Source organism: Arvicanthis niloticus, chromosome 29, assembly GCF_011762505.2.
Source record: "Arvicanthis niloticus isolate mArvNil1 chromosome 29, mArvNil1.pat.X, whole genome shotgun sequence".
Taxonomy (NCBI): domain Eukaryota; kingdom Metazoa; phylum Chordata; class Mammalia; order Rodentia; family Muridae; genus Arvicanthis; species Arvicanthis niloticus.
Window position 1 is genome coordinate 8,000,816 of NC_133437.1, and position 23,449 is coordinate 8,024,264.

Genomic DNA, 23,449 nt, shown 5'->3' on the forward strand with positions numbered 1-23,449 from the left:
TAAAATAATGTCATAAAAGCTTTAGAAAATATTATTAAACTTTATTGCCCAAATATAAGACACTGGGAAGGTAAAATGTTGAAATAGAGTGCAAGGATATGATTCAAAATTAAAATAGAGTGTTAAAATATATGGCTTTCTTTATATTTATAAAATATAATTCATTTTCAGAATTACATTTTGTTTAGTGAGTAATAATCCCCACATAACAAACTGGAGTATTGGTCCTTTCTATAAGAATGCTTTCTTTTACTTTCCTCAAGGGAAATGAGATTTGCTTGGATGTCACATGAAAACCACATGAGCTGCTCCCTGGGGTTCACATCACCTGTGTTCAGCATAAGAATAAAAACAGTGCCAGGAGGTGCCCACTGCTATTTCCTGGTATGCAGTGAGGATCCTGTGCAGACAGAGAAGGAGTTGGGTGTAGAATAAGGACACAGAGTAATCCATTTGACAGGACACTGATCTGGTCTGACTTTGTAATGTCATCCAAGCAGCAGATAACCCTGGAGGTAAGCATATCGAGAAGAATAAGGTGGCCATCTGAGTAGATTTAAAATGAGTTGAGTGAGCATTTATAAGCTGTCTGAACCACAACTGAAAATTGTGTCTGTGACTTCCACTAATTCTTTTCTTCTCATTCCTGCCAGCAAATGTAAGATTTTATATGCTTTTGTGCTTTATACCACAGAAGGACTTTGTGAGGAAATAATTATAAAGACTACAAGAAGATGGGAAGAAAAATGTGTTCAAAAACAGCAATAAAAAATTCAAAATAACAATATTTGGAGGGGTGTGTTTAGGCTATTATCTGAGTTAATACAAATAATAATTATCTTCAAAATAATATCTGCTTTGAACATAAATGGCAGGGAAAATGGATTAGTTGCATACTAAATCTGAAGCTCAGTATTTTGATTTTTGAGTACACAGATATTAAGTCTTAAGAGTGGTCAGTTCTAGGACTTTAAAAATTACTTATATGATGATTAAGCTTATGATACTAGTTTAGTAAATCTTGGAAATCTTGGCAGAGTATGATAACACGAGGGATTTTCCTAGATAACCCAAATCAGTATTTGTTTTCTGGTGGCAGGTTTGTGACTTGGCTGCATTGTGAAATATTTGAGCAACTGAGTTTGAACCTATTATAAAGTCAAAATGACAGTAAACAATCTTTGATCTTTAAAATTTATTCTGTTGGTTATATAACTGACTGCACAAAATTCAAGACTCATTGCAATATATGTTATATGTATCCTATAAAGGACATGGAAGTGGCTTTCACATCCCAGGTTGTAGCACAGTCACATTGATATGGTGTCATCGCAGTGCTCAGTCCAGAAGCTCTCCAAAGACTCTCTCACCACTAAGTAAAGCTTAAGGAAGGAAGGATGGATGCATGAAAACCTGTCAGTGTTCTTCTCCATATTTAAAACAAGGTTTATAAGTCCAACTTCTTTGATTTTCTCTTCCACACAGATGTCTTTGAATTTACCGGTGTCAATGAGATAATATGAGTAACTTCATTTTGTCTTATGGGTTCCAATCAGCAAACACAGCACAGGCCCATGGTCTCTTCCATTTTTATGTAAATATATAAAATGTTCACTAGAGTTTCTCTCTCTTTCGACCCAGATCTCTGCTTTTTGTCCCAGACTCATTAATATGCACGGAAATGTTTGCTAGTGCTTAAGTTCCCATATGGAGGTCATGGGTAACACCGGCTTAGTCTCATGGACTCTGACCAGCTCCCGGTACAATCTCCCCTTCTCTGTTCATCTTTCCCTTGAATGCCACAGAGGTAGTTCCTAGATGTCTATACCTTCTTCTAGGCTTGGGAACAAAGTCCAATCTGTGTTCCCTCGGTTTGGGGACACCCATTGGAGCATGCTTCACCTTCAGGATACATGTTCTTAAAGAAAACAGACCTTGTTTCCCCAAGAAGCCATCAGCTGTCAGTGTCTCTCCAGTTAGGGGTTACAGCTCATGGGCTTCTCCCCCTCTATGATAAAATGTTGGCTCGTTTGTTCTTGATCAGATCTTGTGCAGGCAACTAGGGCTGTTGGGTTCATGAATACAATGGCCAGTAGGGTACAGAAGATATTGCTTCATTCTGGTCTCCCTGACCTATGGTTCTTAGGATCTCACTCCTTCCTCTTCTGTGAAGGTCCAGAGCTTTTCATGAGGTGTGGAATGTAGGTACCGATGTTGCATTAGTGGCTGGGCACCCCACTGACAGTTTGTGCACTTTTTTAGTCTATCTCTAATATAGAAAGAGCTGGAAACACATACTCCAATTCTGTTTCATCTATCTGCACTCTCTTCCTGCTCACAACCCTACCAAGTCCATGTGAACTTTACTCTCATTGACTACCTGATGTCACCTTCTACCAACTCTCTTGTTTGCTGTTCTCCTTTGCATGCATTTTCCTACTCTTCTTTGAAAATTCTAAGGCCTTTCTCTTAGGACTCCTCACTTACTTTCCCCCATGTCTACAATATACATATTCTCCTGATCTACATTGTTTGCTCACTTGTTTTTACTCAGCACACTGTTCAAATATCATCTTATTAGATTTCTTCCCTATCCTCTTTAAACAATATATGATCTAACACAAACACACCTAACGTTCTGTTTCTTTTTTTCCTTGCTATTTATTTTACGGCATCACCTGGTTGGTTTTTACATATTTATTCATGCACATATTTTTATCATCAGAATTTAATGTAATGTAAATTACATGAGAACAAATGTAGGCTTTTATTTTCCAAAACCTACTTTAGTAAGTATACTTAAATGCTTTGACCTCCCTTCTTGCCTCCCACCCACCAGAGGTAGTGGAAAGGAAAGGTGAACAGGGAAGAGGAGGATGGGTACCTGGTTAGAAATAGTTCTTTGGTGAATCCAGACCGCATTGCCAGGGAAGCAGGAGTTCAGTTCACACAAATCACCAGTGATAGCTCAACCTACTTGCAAACAGCATTCACGAATTAGGAATAGTGATTTGATCCAGAGGAAACAGCGAGGCTCTGCCAATTGGCCAGAGTCTGCAGAAGTGGCAAGAAGTCTCTAGAACATCACCGGAAGATCTTTGATTTCTCTCTACAACATCATGATAAATGATAATCAGCAAAGAGTGCCAGGGTGAACCAATACCACACACCATCATACTTTGTATTTGGGGCTATGTTTATATCCTTTCCAAACATTGCATGTTCTCTTAAGCAGCTGCTCTAGCAAAACATCACATGTCCTTTACCAGGCTCCTTCCAGAAAAACCCTACATGTCTGCTCTCAACAAAACATCCTCCCACATGTCTGCTTCAGCAAAACATCCTCTCATAAGACAGTTTCCAGAAAACATGACACAACTGACTTTCCATTTCAAACAAAATTTTCTCTTGTTGTATACTATGTATCTAGTACTAGAATAGTGTCAGCACATACTAAGAAGCATACCAGAAGAACTTAGATGTATGTTTACCAGACACATGAATTTGTCATATCGATGGATAAATTACACAGGATGATATGCAGAAAAAGAAACCAGCTCCCTGAAAGGAAACCTGAGGAAAGCAACATGTTTGTACAGAAACTTTTTTCAATGCAGGCTGCCCATATGCTCTATTCAGATGCTAGCATTGATTGCAAACTACAATTCTTTTTGCAAAAGATTTATTTTTAAATTATTTGGAAATTTAGGTGATGTATTCATAATAACTGTTGTAGGAAAAATTCGAAAAACTAATTGTATTTAATTATGTGACTTCTCTTTAGGCAATTTTATTTACTTGTTTATTAATTTATTTTGTTCTTTAAGTGTTTTATTATAATTTACATTGCTTTTTATCTTTGATATTATAATTTAATTACATTTGTTCCTTTCCCTTCCTCCACACAAACCTCTCTATATATCCTCCTTGTAATTCATGACATCTTTCTTTATTAACTGTTATTGTATGCATATATGTATATGGGTTACATATATGTGTAATATATACATATATATACTACATACATATACATATATATACCTCTATACATATATACACATATATACACATACATACACACATATATACACATACATATATGTATGGGTATACATATATAATATATATGTATATATATTTCTAAGCATAAATATATGTATTATATATGTATATACATATTGTATAACATATATGTATATATATGTGTGTATATACACACATATATATACATATATACACATATATATGTATACATATACATATATACACACATATATATGTATATATATTCCTAAGTATAAACTGTCTAATCCATATGTTATTTGTATCAATGTCTATAAATTAGTCCTATTTCAAAATATTTATATTCAAATATTTAAATTCACTTTAATTTAATTATCAGATATCAGGTGTATTTTCAGTAACATCAGGCTCTGTTAATGTGGCTCATCCAGTTTTGAAGTATTTGTTATAGCAGTAGTATATTTTATACTGGCTTATATTTTCAAGACTAATCAATGATGTATCATATATATCATATATCAAGATATCAATGATGTATGTATATTTAGTTTATGTGTGTCTACATATATACATTCACACATACATTTTTGTTTATCAATTTATAAGATATTTCTTGCCTTACACATTTTCTTTGTCTGTGGAGACAGTTGTTTCTCAAACACTGGGATTCAGGTGTTTGTCATCATGCAGGATTAGTCATCGCCATTTTCAGAGACTATATTGATTAAGAGTAATCCAAGGGCTTGGGATGAGAAAAGAACAGAAGCAGAGTTTAAAGATAAGATTTTATGGTAAAACTGAGAAATTTCTTTGTATTTTCTTTTTGGTAACTTTATGACTTAAAAATACAGGTTTCTACTCATTTCCTAACAGAATCCTGAAAAAGTCATCATTGGTACATTTTTGCAGACAAAGAAACATACCGAATAAAAATGCTTTGTTGTGGTCAAGGTTTATAATAAATTTATTAGCGGAAGTGTCAGCTTTTGAATTCATAACATAATACTTTAAAATCAATACTTTTACCTAGTTTATTTGATTAACAAATGTTACTATGAGATTCAAAGATTAAACTTTTACTTTTGAATAAAAATTGGTAAATTTACTAAAAACGTCCCCAGTCAATTAAAAAATAGTTTCATCTGCAGCTGATATACAGAAACAGACACCTGAGATGTACATTTACACTTTAAAGTCAGTCATGTATATATTTATTATTATGCATTTAATGTATATGGCAGATAATAGTCTTTAAAAGCCCCTTTGCAGAGTTTAGAAGCAGCCGGAGAGGACAAAGGGTAGGAAGGGCAATCTGGCAATCCGTAAAGTTCTTGAAGCAGTAACAGAGCACTTAGTGCTTTTGCCTGCAATGTGACCATGCTTGCCTTTACAGAAAACAAGGATTTGTTTGGCTTCATAGTTTACTTGCTCAAAATATAATTTAGGAAAAAAATAAAGCAAATGTGTTTTTGCAATAAAGCCAAAAAAGGACTTTCTTCTGAAGGTCTTTGTAAAGGGAGATTTTTACAGGACAACGATCAGTTTTGTTTCAATATGTCATACATTTTTTGATAATAAAGATATCACTATGTAATGCAAATCCTCATAAGGAATTTAATACTATTTTACAATGTCTTGTGTATCCAACACACACAGACAAATCATGAAGCTGAAGGAAGTGTTTCTGATAAAATAGAGCTTGCATCCTCAGCGATCAATAGAAACCTATCACCCTCTTTGAGCCCTCCATTCTCGTGTTGACTGCTGTTTTTAAAGGAACATGATAGGCACATGTGCTTATGCTTCTTCTAGACCAATGTCCCTCAAAGACTACTATTGCATTTTCAGTGAGAGCCCCTGTGATGGTTTGTATATGTTCAGTCCAGGAAGTGACACTATTAGAAGGTGTGGCCCTGTTGGAGTAGGTATGTCACTGTGGGTGTGCACTATAAGACCATCTTCCTAGCTGCCTGCAAGCTAGAATTCTGTTAGCAGCCTTCAGATGAGGACGTAGAACTCTCAGCTCTAGCTGTACCATGCCTGCCTGGATGCTGCCATGTTTTCACCTTGATACTGGACTGAACCTCTGAACCTGTAAGCCAGTCACAATTAAATGTTGTCCTTATAAGATTTGTCTTGGTGATGGTGTCTGTTCACAGCAGTAAAACCCTAACTAAGTCAGCTCCCAAGAGCATGGAAGAAGTTTCTGGGGAAAATAAGCAACAGAGATGGCTCTTAATGGTTCTAATGGTCATTAACAAGGAAAACTTGAATTAGAGAAAGGCAAATAATATATTCCAATATTTTCCAATCCAATATTACTGTTAGATTTTTAAAAAGAGGAGCTGTATTTATTTACTTATTTTCTTTTGTTTGTGTGTGTGTGTGTGTGCATATGCGCTTGTGTGTGCACATACTACACCATGTGTGTGGTAGTCACAGTCAGGAGAACACACAGCACTTCCTTCTTGACTTCCACCATACAGTTTTGAACTCAGATTTTCAAGTTTGGCAGCAGGCACCTTCATCTTAGAGCCCGGTTTCTGGGTTTTCCTGTCAACGGAAGTGTTTTGTCCATATCTATATTTTTATGTGTTGTATTTTAAATATTCTGGATACTTTATTTTTGTTTGCTATTTAGGATCTAATTTTTCGTCCAAGCACACGTCTTGAAGCTGAATGTGTGTTTTAACAAGGTCCGTGGACTCTGCTCTAACAACAGTATAAAACTTCAATAAATTGAATCGGTTCTACTTCTTCTTGTGTGTTTTGGTTGTTCGTTTAAGATGCTTTCCTTGCCCAACCCCCAATACTTTTCAAATATATCTTATTTAATTATTGTTCATATATGTATGTATATATGTATACATGTATAAGTATGTATGTATATACAAATACTGATAAATAAAGTGTTTGGGGAAAAAAAAGATGCTTTCCTTGTTGTGAAGGCCATAAAATGATTTTTTCAAATGTTCTTCTAAAAGTACTAAAATTTCAGCCCTTCTTTATTTCCAGTTGTTTTGAGCTGATTCTGTTTATGGTACGAGAAGGAACATAAGTGCCCTCCACTCGATTTTCGTATCCACAGTGAGATATGACATCATTTTCTACACAGATAATAAAGAGACCAAATTTTATTACACAATCTCTTCTTTCCTTACTAAACTGAAAATATTCATCTGCATGTAAAAAAAAACCTATGTATACAAAAGCAAGTTTCTCTTCTCTTCATTAAATTTCATTGTCTGCTGAAAGGCTCTACTCACCTCTCTCTATTTCCCAGCCCTGACCCCAAATTGTCAGAGACCTCTTAGCTCTTTCCACTTTCATGGACGGCTCAGAATCTTTTATCCCCAAATTGTATGAGTGGTATTGCCTAGATGTTGAATTGTCCTTTCACTAACTTTGGAGACCCAGTTATGTATAAAGAGTGTTTTTCAGACTTCTTAGTTTCAGAGAAAATAGAACTTACTGTTACATGTGTTTTCTGGCATGTATAATTTTGCACTTTCTTTGTATATTTCTAACACATGGTGATGTTGGCCTCAGTAGCAGTGATGACACATGTGTGTCTCTGTGTGTATGTATGTGTGTGTATGTGCTTACTGTTTGTATGTGTGTGAGTGTATTGTGTGTATATGTATGTATTGTATATGTGTGTATTGAATGTATGTGTGTATGTGTGTACCATGTATATGTGTTGAGTGCCTGTGTGTTTATGTGTGTGTGTATGTGTGAGAGATAGAGAGACAGAGATAGAGAGACAGAGAGATAGAGAAACAGAGACAGAGAGAGACAGACAGAGACAGACAAAGAGAGACAGAGACATACACAGAGAAAGAGAGAGACAGAGAGACACAGAGAGAGAATTTATTGCTTTGAGAGGTGTTAACATAAGTCCTTCCTGGAGACATGGATAAACTCTCTAGCCTTTTAGAAATAAAGTCTGGTTAAGGAAATTATCAAAGATAAAATATGAGACTCAAGATTTCCTTTGAGAACTTCCCCAGGTGATATCAGACATTTTCCTACTTTAAACACAAACTTAACCTTCTATTATTTGTTTAAGCTTTTAACTGTCAGGAAAAAAATTATGAAGGTGGTAAATTCTCTCTGGCATGAATTTATTTTCAGTCTCCTGATCCCAGCACAGCTCTCTGACTTAACTTAATTCTGAGCCAGAGAATTGGTCACAAAATCCCTAACAACTAATTATGATTGCCCTCTGACCACTTATTATAAAATAACTATTGGTGCTTTTATGGCTTGCTTTTCTGTGATGCAATTATTTCCCTCTAATTCACATAGCATCATGATGACCAATTTTTAATTAGTTATCTTATTTATTTATATTTCAAATGTTGTCCTCCTTCCTGGTCCCCTCTCCATGAGCATGCCACCCCATATTTCCTCTCCTTTGCCTCTAAGAGGGTACTCCTCCACCTACCTACCCACTCCCTCCTCACCCTTCTAGCATTCTCTCTAGGGCATCAAGCCTCCTCAGAACCAAGCCCATACCCTCTCACTGAAGCCTGACAAGGTGGGGGCCACAGATCAACCATGTGTACTCTTTGATTGGTGGCTTAGTCCCTGGGAGCTCTGGGGGATCCGATTTGTTGATGCTTTGTTCTTCCTGTGGGGTTGAATTCCCTTCAGCTCCTTCAGTCCTTTCCTTAACTCTTCCACTGGGGTCTGTGGGCTCAGTCCAATGGTTGTCTGTGGGTGATTTGGCACATGATGACCATTTTTATGTAGTATAATTCTATTTACCACGTCACAGGTGCATAGTGAGATGTCATACCTATGCTGAACTATCCATTTTTACCTAGGAACATGGGCCTACATTTGGTATATTAGTTTCCCACTATGACTGCTCTTTCCTATGGGAATCTAAAGAAACTTTATAAATAATTCATGGAACAGATATTATTGATATGAAATAGAATTTTAATAGTCATAAACAGTGGAGTCATATAAGACGTAGGTGGGAAAGACAAGAAGGGAAAACTCTCCAACTGACAAATATCTGGCAGCCTTGGCTTGAGCTGTTTGGCCAATGCTGCCCATGTTTGTGACATACAATCTTGTTTATTTCATGGACTTGGAGCAAACTCTTTCCTTAAAAATTAATTTCCATGTAAATATTTCTACATGTTTCATAAGAAGTAAAATTATTTATTTTTTATTTTTAAATTACTTAAAATTCATTCATTCTCTCTTCCTCTCTCTCTCTCTCTCTCTCTCTATACACACACACACACACACACACACACACACACACGCACACGCACACGCACATGCACACACGAATACACATGCACATACACACATGCATACACATATACACACACAGGCATGCAATGCACACATACTTTCTACTCACATGACAGATTCAAAATTGTGTGAATTCTAATGTTCATAGCAAAACCAGGGCTTTGTTCTGCTTTAGGAGACACAGTCTTACCTTTTAAATTTTCCCAATAGAATTTCCCAGAATAATAAAAAAACTGAGTCTTTCATAAAAGGGAAAAGAGTATGCTCTCTTCATTTTACCCGAAGGCACTATCTATAAATGCCCATGTAGTTCCCATGGAAGAGCAGTTTCATTTAGGATTCTGTAAATATGAGCATATATGTGTATTAAAAAAGTCACATAAAAAATCAGTCAAGCTAATTTCTGATGAGTCAAACTCACGCATATGATACAAAGATCCCTCGGTTCCTTGTACTAATTTCAAATTAATTAGAGGTAAGCTCTCCAAATATTTATTAATTATCTATATATATTTTTCTGGGTTTTTAAAGTTTTTTCTTCCCCCAGTCCTGTAGACTGAATGTCACCATGTCATCTAGGTTTCTGATCATCTTACCTCCCTCTCTTCAATGGTGGGACTACAGGTGTGTGCCACCATGTCTCACTCTCATCTTGGCAGACAAAACTATATTTGAGATTATTTTCAAACGTAGAAAGCAGACTCCCAGCTCTTGCCCGGTCCCAAAGCAACTCACATGACCATGTAGAACACTCATCATGTGATATCAGGAATGTAACTGGGCAGACTTGGATGTAATCTAGTAGCTTGATTTTGGTCCCACACAGCACATGTGATTATGGTTTACATGAATTTATTTGGCAAAAATGTTTAAACCTGAAACCCTGTCAGGGCAAATGTAACTATTCTTTTTCACTGAGTTAATTTTGAGGGACTCTAGTTAATATATATATATATATATGTATATATATATATATGTGTGTATGTATACACACATATATGTATATATATATTTGTGTGTGTATGTGTGTATGTGTATATGTATATATGTATGTATATATGTATATATCTGTATATATATCTGTATGTATATATGTATATGATGTATATGTATATATGATGTATATATGTATATGTGTGTGTGTGTGTTTTGATTACATGTATGTCTGTGTATTACTTGTATGCTTGGTGCCTGTGGAAGTCAGAAGAGAACATCAGATCCCCACTGAACTAAAGTTACAGAAGGTTGTGAGATGCCATGTGGGTGCCACAGTCAAACCTCAGTCCTTTGGAAGAATAGCCAGGGATCTTAACTGCTGAATCACCTCTCTGCTTCCTACTATAACTATTTCTGACAACTTTTTTTTTTTTTATGTAGAAGAAACACACAAAATGTTTCTCCCTTGAAAAATTTGAAGAGCAAAATGATGGCTACGGTACCTATTTCCTTATCTCCAAACCTAATGCTTCATATAATTCAAAAAAAAAAAAAATCATAACAGCAAACCAAGAAGTACAGTTTTCCTAAAAGGGCTATCTAATAGCACACTTACTTAATGTTAATGAACTTTGACGTTCTCACATCCTGTTTCAGGGGTGTTAGCAAGTGGGAGAGCAATTCCTTTTACATTTACACAAATATAAGAGAGAATTCCCTCAGAGTAAGGTATGCTTATTTTCTATATAATCAGGTATGCACTATTTTCTTTTTACATTTTTACATCTGAAACCCCAAAACACCCCCCCCCCAGTGACACACTTTCTTCAAAAAGGCCTCACCTCCTATTCATACCACTCCTTATGGGCCTACGGGATGCATTTTCATTCAAACCACCACGGATCTGAAAGAGGCATTTTCAAATGTTTAAACATGTTTGTTTGTTTGTTTGTTTGTTTGTTTTTGTTTGTTTTTGTTTGTTTTTTTTTCAGGCTATGAGATGATGCAAAAGCAACTTCTTATTTTTTGTTACTGTCCCTGGAAGTTTATTCTGTAAACACTACTGCACTCCAACCGAGAGAGAGAGCAATGAGAGATTAAAAACTGATTAGACAAAGTTTGTAAGACAGTGCTTTCCCTAAAGAAAAAGTATCGTAAGAAGCTGTAGTAAATGGTGCATAAACCAGGAGCCTGTGGGTCCCAGTATCTCTCCAGAGAGACAGTAACAAGCTCACTTGTGCAGCATATGAAGGAACGAACGGGAGTCAGGCTTGTGGGTAAAACTACAGGCTCAACTAAAACCTCCCTTCATTTATCTTGCCCTATTACCTAAAGACAAGGGTGACAATTAGCTCAAGTTCTATTTGTCTTTTTAGATCTGTGATGGTTTGAATGAAAATGGATCCCATAGGCCCATAAGGAGTGGTAAGATTAGGAGGTGTGGTCTTGTTGGAGGAAACGTGTCACTGGGGGTTGGGCTTCAAGGTTTCAGACATTAAAGCCAGGCCCAATGTTCCCTATTCCTGCTGACCGCTGATCCAGATGAAGAACTCTTGGGTCCTTCCCCTGCACCATGTCTGCCTGTCTGCCACCATGCTTTCCATCATGAAAATATGGACTACATCTATAAACTGTAAACTAGCTTCAGTGAAATATTTTCTTTTCACAGCAGTAAAAGCTCTCGATACAAAATACATCAGAACTAAATTCTATGCTGTTCAGATGATTTTCCTGGCCTTGAAGAACTTTTATTTTCTTATCTTTGCTGCCACAATAAAGCCAGCACAAATAACCAGTGTGGTGTCTACATGATGGCCTCTATTGGTTGATGGGCTCAGCAGCCCAGGCAATGGAAGAACTCCTCCAGGATTGATATGTGGTGACAGTCTAGACCTTATCATAGCTCCTGATACTAAGGATGCAATCAGTTTGCATGTATTAAAGTATGGAAAAAAAAAGAAGTGAGACCCATTCACCATTGCAAGGTATTTCATTCTTCTTTTGAAGCAGTATCTTTCTTCCTTATAGTGATTCACCAGAGTTGACTCCTGCTCTTCCTCGGGCTCTGCTCTTATTCAAAAGTTGTCTCTTTGAGGCTAAATCATGAGTATGAAATGTCATTAGATCCATTAAGTACACGCATCCTACAGTAAGGACAGATGCTTCAGCACAGCGAGTCGTTTGTCTTCTTTATCATTTGCAGTGAAAAAAATATGAAAAATTGTTACAAAACATGGCATGTAGCTGATGTAGCTGTTACCACTGCCACAACCTGAATTGCTTTCTGAGCGTACTGTCACTGTTCTAATTCTTCCTAAACGTTAAGCAAGTTGTTCTGTGTTAAAAATATATTGAGCTGCAACAGTGGATTAGGAAAGATGCTGTTCTAAATCCCGTATAATTTTCATTTAATGGGTCTAAATTCCTTGAAATCTCAGATGTTAAATTGACTTTCAGGAATCGTAAGTTATGGTTCTCAATCCCTTTGGAGAAGTTGCCTATGAATATTAACTGTACCTTAGGATGCACTGTGTTGGTATGGACGCACTGGGTTAGTGCGAGGCACGTGATGAGTAATGGGCTCAGTGTGGAGAGTTTAACTATGCCGAAGAACAAACTCTGTATGATATTGTAAAATGTCTTGTAGTTTCATGTCTGATTTTGAAATGTTACAGTGCTTGCTTCTTGTCCCAGCATGATCTTCAGCACAGTTGGGTAGTGCTTTTTTAAAGTAATACAAATGCATGAGTGTCAGAAATACCTTCAAATATCGAGGACTGCATCTTTAAAGAGTGCATTTGGCATTAACAGCCCTTTTCAGCTAATGAGTTTTTCGAGTTACAAGAATAATGGCCTTTTTAATCTTAGCAAGAGTAATTAAACAGACATTTGTTATTAATGATGTTGTTAATGGTAGAAGATATTGAATTTTCACTTTGGATGTTACATTGCTGGAGAGTGATTGTTTCAAATATCAGATATATGAATAGATGAAGGTTTTAAAAGCACAGTATCTCCTTAAGAGCACTGTAAGGCAATGATTATGTTAAACAGAGAAAACTACCTTTCCTTTCATTAATATCAGGAAAATGAAATACTTCAAATTGAGTCACAACTAACTTTGATGAGGAGAGAAGCTGAGAGATTCTGCTCAACAGTTGAATCGTTTATTCTACTGAGATAGATGTGTACATCAGCAAGCAATCACTGAAGAAACAAACCCAATAGGATAATACAGGTATTTAAGTCGGGATTTATTATGAAAATTGCCTTGAATCACATTGGCTTCTGAGAAGCCCAAATATGCTATTTCAAGCTTAGAAGCTAGGGCAGAGTTTGGGTGAAAATGAGTCTCCATCTGGTTGACAATTGGAGTAGCTGCTGTTGTTAAGTTCCGAGTTGAGTTCCAAAGACCAATAATCACCCACTGAGGGCAGGAGAAGAACTGCGTTTCAGCGATGACAAAGAGTTTGCTCTTCAATTCTCTTTTTTGTTAAATTTGACTTCTCATCAAATTTGATGTTATTTATAGAGTTGGTTTAGAGCACTTTTTTTATTAGTATATATTAACAAGACATAATAGTGTGTTTCAGTGTCAACCTTTTCACACATATGTTTTGATGATACTCAGCTCATTACCATCGCGTATCCTCCTTATATTCTGCCGATTCTCTTCCTGAATACTGAAGGTAGAATTATTTTCATTCTTTTGCGAGAGATGACTGAACGACTTCAATTATGATTACTTCCGGGAGTATAGGAAACTTACTAGCAGTTGTACCACTGAAGAAAATGACTCTTTTCTTGTCCTGGCAACTACTTACAAATCCTCAGGGGAAAAAGGGGGCCTCTTGACCCTATTATTCATGAAACAATGTTGAGGGCCCAAATCTCGCACAGATATTGTGCAGGTAGGTCATCACAAGTATTTTGCATTCTAAAGTCAAAGAATGATGTCATGCCCAGAAGATGGTGTTTTACAGCATTCTATGTCTTCCTTTCGGTCTTACCGTCTTCTGCCAATCTATTCTTTATATATGAATTCAAATTTAAATGACTTTTCAAAATAACCTTCAAGAAATATCAAGAAATGGTGGTCAACTAGTTTTTCTCATGGACTACTTTTAGCCCTGCCAGGTTGACAAATAAAATTAATAATGGCAATGTAGCAACCCATGGTTTTAGAGAATTATTTCTTTAACATCTTCCTCAAATTAGAAAGAAGTTAAGATGACTTAAGTCCATTTTCTCTTGCTGTTTCCTCTGGTTCTGCTCAAAATCTACCTTACCTCTAATTTCCACTGGTTACATCAATTGACCCCATTTAAGTATTTATTGCATGCCAATTACGATAAGCATGTAAAATTACATTTAAAAAACAGAAACATAACAAATATGCAAAAAAATACGCAGAAATGCAAAAGTCACTTTCATTATGCTTAAATAGTATGAATAAATTAGTCAAAATGGAACCAATCAGGCTGGAACCTCTGAGTCTTCTTTGATCCTACCTGGTAGTTAAAAACAAAGTTGAAAGCCTCTTCTCTCTGCCTTTGAGTGTCTTTTGACAAGACTGCCTCCCCATTGCCCAGGAAGGACAAGCATTTCAGAGGGTGAGACTGATTAACAACAAAACAGTTTTATGGGCATTACACAGGCGACATTGTACTACCTAGAAGTATTGGAGATGGTCGTCAAACCTTCATATTGACCATTGCTTAAGTCCACTCCACTTGCTGGCTAAATAGCCCTAAGTTTTAAGTTAGAGACTTAAGGCAGACTCAGGCTTACTGCCGCCCTTTGGCTAAATCCTTTGTCTCTGATTTTCACCATTACACATCTCTTGCATTAGTGTATCTCCATGGGTGGTAGAACCTAGCTGTTGATGCTGCTGGGGCTCTGGCTTTTGTATGAAAGACTCCCATAACTGGCGAGTCTCATGGTCTAGTGCCAACACTGTGTATACGGGCCCTATTTTCTCAATCAGATGAAAAAAAAAATAAAGAGGAAAATTTCTCTCTCTCAGACTGAACATTGAACAAAGAGCTAAGGCCCATTTGTCTCTTTTAGCCATTTTGTGACAGTGAAGGTGTCAAGCTTAGGATTAATATGATCCTAAAGATCTGATGGTAGTTTCTGGTACCTAATCTAAAGTGTCTTAAAAGCAATATAAGTTGCTTTAGAATTAAATATTATAGGAAGAATCAATGGTGACATTATTTATTACAAGGATATGAATGGTGACTTTGTTAAAGGAAAGATAAGTAATGCTCTATGATTCTGAGAATCAGGAAATTTCTATATATTTATAGCAGGTATGCTGAGGAAATTGCATGATTAAGTTAGCATATATTGTCAGAAGCCATGGCATAGGTTTGTAATGAGCTTGACTAAGGGTACTGGATCACAGAGTAGGTAAAAAAGAGTTCACCGACTCATTGTCATTTAGTCTGCACATGGGATCTAACATTTATGAGTCCAGAGGAAAAGAAAAACCCATTGCTACAATTGCTTTTTGATGTCTGGGCAGTGTGATGGCTCAAAATGGGAAATGGAATGTTAAACTATAGCTGTCAATGATGAAGGAAGAGGTTAAGAGACTCCAGGATGTGGGCGTACTAGAACTCGAAAGAGGATTATTCTACAGAGAAGATCCAGAAGACTCACCTGCCATCGAAGGCATCAGGGCTTCACTGAGGAAGACATCTGAATCACTGAGAAGTTTGGTAATGCCTCCTTTCCTTTATGTCAGGAGAGGCAGTCACAGAGCCAAGAGCTTCAGGGGCTCATGGAATAATGTTTCTCTGATGCAGTGGTATTGACACAGCTGTGTTAACTACCAAAAATCAAAGGGTGTAATTTATGCTAGGGGTTGTCAAGGTCAGAGACACCTAAGAAGAATGTATATAGTATGGTGTTTACAGGGAAAAATAATCTTAAATTGAAAGATAATGTTGACATTATGTTTAGTACATTATAAAAACAAGTACTAATGAGATTAATGAGCCTGGAGTCTCAAATTCAGGTTCTCAGTGTCTAGCTACAGAATACAGTGACTGATCCTTAAGAGACACGTTGATTTTCCTTTATTGTTTCCACTAAAGGATCCAGATAGATATTCACCTAGGTGCTTATGTCTTGAGGAATAGTAACACCAGACATTCCTAGAACTTCTTTGAACTGGATTTTAACTGGTATTATAACTGGGAATCTGAAGGTTACAATATTTCCGAGAGAATGTGAGGACCACTCAGGTACAGAGATCTGTGGGACTCTTGCCAATGTTCATCTTATCACAGGCCCATATGATCTAGAGCCAATCTAATTTTTATTTCCTTGTTCATAAAATATACAATTTAGAATAAAATACTCAAAAGGTGGAATAACCACAATTTCAATCTTAATTTACTGACTGAGAACTATTAGAATGGAGAATGACAAGAAGTAGAATTTTGAACTTCCTCCTATGTCAACTGAGATAGGATTTCAGGAATTATATTACTGTCAAGAGCAAAGCCACTGGTTAGAATTATCTTTAAGAACTTGAAAGATACAGAAGTGTTGGTCTCTATCATATTGGTGCAAAACACGTGTCTAATCCTTAGGGGTCCAGAGCATAGCTATGGCATTTGAGAAATCACATTCCTGTTGAGAAAAAACTTCCGATAAGTTATAAGCTCTGGGAAAATTCCATATGACCTGGGCTCAGTTGCATCTCTGAAGGAATTTAAGCTGATGAGAACTAGTAGAATTTCCCAAGAAATAACAAGTTGACACGAAATCTGGGTGAAAAAGAAAGCAGGATCATTCTGAGATGATATAGACATAGGAAATATGAGCTCTAAGCTCACTACTAAGACCGTCCCCCACCAGACCATGGAATGACGATTCTCAGACAATGAAAATCACATGGACAGACAACTGCAGCATAGGTGTATATAACTTAGACGACTTTCCAGTAACACCCTGCCAACCTGGTGCACCAAATATGAGTGCAGCCCCTTGAGAACTGCTTTATTCTTTGACCCATAGAAACCTGAAGTCAATGGGAAGACACAAGCAGGACTTCAGGGCTTCCATACTCCACCGACTCTAAATTTATCTATTAGTGACAACTGTGGTTAAAAACTTCTCAACAGTATTCTCTATTTAAAGCCCTTAGTGGCTAATTATTCTTGTATCTGGATCCCTTCTCCTAGCTGGGAGAGCTGGGCCACAGCTTCAGAGCTTAGGACTTTCCATGGTGCCCCTCAATCTTCTACCCTAAATGGTTCCCAGGCATTCCTCACACACAAATGCTTTCACTTACTCCCGGCTAGGCTAGTAGTTGTAACACTATGTTAGCATTGGTTTTCTGGAGGATTTAACTATCATAGGTAATGAAGATATGAACAGTGAACCCTTTTCCAAATGTTAGAGGAAAAAAAGCTCTTCATATTCCTCTTTATTTTCTGAGTTAGTAGATTATGTAGATGTAATAGATTCAAATTGTTTGTCCAGCTCTTCGGTTGTTAGCAGTAGAAAGGCGTTCTTTATAAAAGCCCATGTGGGATTTTGAGGTTCAACCTAGTTGTAAAGAATTGGGACACAATAACTTCATTTTCTTCTCCATGTTGTGTTTCTAGATTATTTCTGTCCCATACAATGATGAAAGCCAGGACATCATGGGCCCAGGACTCTGCCTATATAGAGAAGCTACTAAGTCCCTAGAGCAGAATTAGAATAACATGGCGTCGATTGATTAAATTGTAGAAAGTGATCACACTTGAGAGAGACTGACTTTTATCATTTTAGCACAGTACTCTGAGCTATTGTTTAGCTAACATTACTTAAATCTTAAACTGGTTTTGGCTTTCTCAATGAGTAGATTTCCTGTAAACCAGAAGGTCAATAGGAAATTATTTTTAAGTGAAAAGGAAACCCTTTCTTGGTCATGTGTGAGGAGAGCTCCCATAGTGACATAGTGACAGGGCATGTTTCCTTTCTGTCTTTAAATATTTGTTTCTTCCAAGGAAAAACAAATATTTAAAGCAAAGCTTTAAGAGAACCCACCAAGCTCCAGATATTCGAGTTTTCAGAGGTTGGAGCTGTAAGCTTCTTGGACTGTGTGGTTCAGGCTGTCCTGAATCTGGTTTTCAGCCATCACCTTCCTGAGGCAGTTGTCCCCTCTGCTTTTTCTCATCAGGGACATCAGCCATCTTCACTCAGGGTCATTTGAATCACACGGTTAACCTGATTCTTTTTCATTTTCCAAAATATCATAAATAGTTTCCACCTCCAGTTTTTTTAGAAGGGAAAAATCTGGCTTCAGTTGTTAATTTCCTCTGTTCTGTCAAGATTAGCCTAGTAGTTCTGAGTAATTCTGGCTCATTTTCTCAAGGGACTAGGCCTGAAATAATCCAATGTTTATTTTTATACAATTTCTCACAGTGCTACAACATTGCAGTGACTTCCTGGGATGTTTCTAGTTTTTCACAGGCCAAGAGGCCATTCTCAGAGGTAGCTCCTTCATGTAAACCTAAAAATGGCACTTTCCCACATTATAGTTATCAGGAAGTTTAAAGTTCACTGGCCCTCCTCTCTTTTCTTTTCTGTCACAGGGAGAGGAAAAAATACAGGGCAGTTCCAGCTTCCAGCCGGTCATTCCACTGCAAGACTTTGAAACCTGGGAAAGAAGAGGGAGGCTGTAGTATATTTTGGCTGGGAGATGGCTGGACTGGGAAACAGGACTCTCTGTCATTCCCTGTGTCAGTCTCAGCATGACCCTGACCTCTTCCCAGCATTCCTGACCCCACCTCTAAGTTGGAGGAAATGTTGATCATCATGTAACTCTGAGAGCGCTCTCTTAGTCATGAGACTGAACTAAAAAAAAAAAAAGTAAATAAAAAAAAAATAAAAGTTGTGCTTGGAAAACTGGCTCTATCTCCATAGTTGGGCCTGAACCTGTCTTCTAAATTTGTCTTGTACATGTCATAATTCAATGTCCCTGATTTAAGGCCAGATGGTGGATTCATGGTCCCCTCAACATAATGTTGGGCATTCTCTATGTCCTTACTCTGCATGTCGTGCTGTTCCTTCTGGAAAGTCAGTCCACACCCATTCCCGAGTCCACTCTCCATCTGAAATCACCTGACTTTCCCATGATATTCCACATGGATGTCATATCTTGATAGTATATTTGTGGCATTATTATAACTTTATTCTGTGTTGTATATATTTTTTAAATTTATCCTAACACAGAGTAAGTATATGAAAGCATTTAAGCATCTGCTTGACCCATCTCTAGATCAGGTGCTTAGAAGTTCAAATCTGAATTTAATGGCATCATGAACCTCCATGGACACTCTCACATCTTGAAATTCTATCTAAAAATGTGTATGTACTGTGAGTATTCGGGTGCACAAAGTAGGCAACAAAAATATGTTTGAAACAATGTTAAACTTGATCCTAAAGGCAAAAATTGCTAATTTGTTTCAGGTCCATAGCTATATTTAAGTTTATTGTTTCATAACAAGTTTGGTCTATTTCAGTGTATTGTTTTCTGTACAAGGTCTCGTTGTAACCATGTATTAGAATAGACTGTTGCCAACATTCTCAGAGTTTCAGAGATGGATTCTTGATTACTTGCTTCCTGCCCCAGGGATTCTTGCTGTTAAGATTGTCATTAAACAAAGCAGCCTCGCCGGCATTGTGTTCTGGTAAACAATTTGCACCTTAGTAAACTGATTAATGGAAGGAGTTTGTTTTGTTAATTGATCCTTGGCTTGTATTTTAAAGGACAGCAAAACCTTAAAGGATTTCTATATTTGTTATAGTTGTTTTCTTGGAGTTTCTGAAGAATTTAGAAATACTATTTTAAAAACAACATCAAAAGGTACAAACTTTCAGTTATGGGAAGAAAGAGTTCTGAAGGTCTCTCTACAACATGATGTCCATAGCTAGCAATGACATATTAACATGAAAACTCTGTCAGGAGATTGTTTAAAGTGTTCCACCCCCAAATGGCTACTATATAGGGTGCATAAAAATCTCTATTTGTCTCAAAGTACATAATGAAACTGAAATGTATATAGTTTTTGTACTGAAAGTAGAAGGAAAACATTAATAAATAAACTGAGACTAGAGAGCCTTATTTCAACTCTAATGTATAGAAATTGATATAGAGACTTATCAGAGTTATAAGCTATCAGAATGAGTCTATAGGAGCCAGTCTAGTTTCAGACAATGCAAACTTAAGGCAAGAAATGGAATCCTTAGCACAGAGGCAATGCCTTTGTATTACTGCAAACAGAGGTAACATGTGGTCTGAAGTGCTGACACTGGGTACTACTCAGCATAAAGACTAACATATGAGTCTTTGTTGATTAATTGGTTTCACAAACTACCTTTAGTGATGAGTGTTCTTCATTTTATGCACCAAGTCAGTAATTCTGTAAGACATGTAGCCATTGGCAAGAAAAATAGAGAGGTTTTCCCAATAAATCCATGGCAATCATGTGATAATCTGACGGCTATTCTCTTCTTTGCTGGTATTTAATTACATTTCAAATTAGGGGCTGCTTTTTAAAAGGACTAATGAAGATTCATGCAAATATACCAACACATGTCAATTGCAAGTAGAAAACAGAACTTAAAACTCTGAAGGAAGATGAGACATAGTCACCAACATGGTATCCAAGGTAGAGATTTTTTAAGTGACTAGACATTTTAGAGGCATAGTGAATTCTTGTGAATAGTAGTTGCTACTGGAAATTTAAATATATACATTAGGATTTTGAAAGTTATTATATTAAATCTGTAAACTAATTTTTTATAGATGAGCCATTTTGCAGTATTAAATTTATTATTCAGGACCATGGAAAGTCTTTATATCATCTAGTATCTTTTAAAGATATTTGTATTAATTATATGTAATAACCTTCAAAATCCCTATCTTATATTTCACAGGTTTAAAAAAAAAAAGCAATGCATGTGTTCATATGGAACCACAAAAGTCCATGGATCACCAAAGCCATCCTAATAGCAAGAACACTATTAAGGTTATACAATGTACAACTTCAAGTTATCCTGTAGAGCCGTTTACCTAAGGACCGCCTGATACTAGACAGGAAGACCAATGGAATAGAATAGAGGACCCAGAATTAAAACTGCAAATCTATGTCTGATTTATTTTTGACAAAGTAGTCAACATACATTGGACAAAGAGATAGCCTACTCAACAAATGGAAGGGTGAATATGCATTTCTACATCACAAGAATTAAATTACATTTTTTATCTTTTATCTTGTAAAAAGCCCAATTATTTTAATTTATAGCCCCGAATGTTTGAATGCTTTAGTGCTTTATTATATAGATGTTATTATTGCACTATGATCTGTATGGTCTTTATGTCTTTTAGAATTTGTTGTATGAAATTGGGGGCTACAATATTTGGAATATAAAGATTTACAATAAAAAGAATATATATATATATATATATATATATATATATATATATATATATATATATATCTCACAATCATTAGAAGGTGAGGAGGTTTTTAGAGCCACTGGGGTAAAACATGTGGAAACAGACCTCTGTTTTCTAAAAAGTGTTGTTTTCATTTGCAAGTATCTGTGGATACAAGTCTATGCCACTAACAGGGAAGAGGGAACTGGGAACCACTTGCCAGGAGTAATACGCAGTGTACAACATGTGCATTGCCGAGATTTACGAGCAGGTTTTCCATCTGTACTGTAGGACAGTTTTATAAGGGGTGGAAAATGCATGATTGTGACATCTTGGCCTCTTAGAATTCTCCTAGGACATGGCCAGAGATGAATGTTTGATAGAGACAGATTCTCATCTTAAACTCTTTATGTGTTTCTTTTACTGTTAAGAAGAAAACCCTTTGGGCATTGCTGGACAAAGCTGAGTGGAAGAGTACATGTTCTTAAGTAGTTAATGAGAAACTGAGATTAAACAAAGGAGTTGCTTAAATATAGATTTTTCTCCTCAAGAGACAAGTTTGTCTCGTTAAAATGCTCTTTCTATTCTTCATTCTGATTTTCCTTGAAGGAAATATCGTCCTACAAAATTCCAGTGAGACATGTTCAACTAATACTTGTGACAGAAATGTCAACTTCTTTCCTAAATACCTAAAATTAATATGGTGGTGTTTTGTGTTTCAAATAGTCATAGTAGTAACGATGATAACGATAATGAAAATCACAACTGCTCTTTTGTCAGTGGAAAGCTGAGCCTCAAAGAACATAAATTCTTGTCCACAGTGACAAAGATGAGCAGGAAGAAGGCTGCATGAGTTGGGTTACCCTTTCCTATGCTCTAGCCCCTCTTCTATTGTGCTGAACTAGCACACGTGGTCCAAAGCCAGTTCCACTGCCAGGGGAAGGCTTAGCTGAAAGTCTGCACATTTGCACAGATGGAGTAGTAACTTCAAGGATAGCAGCTGACAGACAAGAGCCTGAGAGACCAAAGCTCGGATGTACTTTGTGGGCAGGAGTGATCTCTTTCCAATGTAGTTTTGTTCTCTGTAAACACAGTATTATGGGAGCTCTGTAAATTCATGATTAGCGATTTATTTATGGTGAGTGGCATTTAACAGATTTCCAAAACATGACTCACTTTGTATTAAATTATGAAACAAAGTTTCTTTTAAACCTCCAATTTTTCTAGCAAGTGTCTTCCCTCTCACCATCTATTAAGTGTCTTTCATTCCAGATCTACCACCCTATTATCTTCATTTGATTATGTCACTTTGAAACCTGTGTAATATCAATCATCTGAAATTTATTGTGAATTTAAGTGAATAAGCTGCTTCTTTTTTGGATATTTGTATTTTGACATTTCATTGTAGAATAAAAGGCCATATATCTAATTATTATAATGAATTCAGACATCAACTACTAGGTATAAAATGTTTCATTTATGGGAAGGAATAGATTCTGTTCTCTTAAAATCACACAAACTGCATAATTGTCTAGTATATTTGCTGAATATCTTAAGACTCTTAAAAAAAGACTCTTTGGGGGATTTTTCTGGCATTTGCTTCATAGAACAATAACCCTCTACTTTGTGTCAGAACTGAAGAAATGAACAAGTAGCATACATTTTTTTTATATTAGGTTCAGTAAAATTCATGAACATTTTCTTAATCTTTATCTCACAGTTAGGATGTGTGGAACCATAGTTAGATAAGTGGACTCTAAGGTACTG

At 36.4% G+C, this 23,449-nt stretch overlaps 1 long non-coding RNA gene across 2 annotated transcripts; it reads left to right on the top strand.

The window, feature by feature from the left end:
- The first annotated feature begins 270 nt into the window (after positions 1–270).
- LOC143440360 (uncharacterized) lies at positions 271–21,654 on the top strand. 2 transcript variants are annotated; one of them, XR_013108097.1, is made up of 3 exons: positions 271–515; positions 13,319–13,471; positions 21,181–21,654. It is a non-coding gene; the product is annotated as an uncharacterized LOC143440360 (long non-coding RNA). The 2 variants fall into 2 exon arrangements; XR_013108098.1 differs by lacking the exon at positions 21,181–21,654 and adding an exon at positions 18,834–19,963.
- Positions 21,655–23,449: the final 1,795 nt, after the last annotated feature.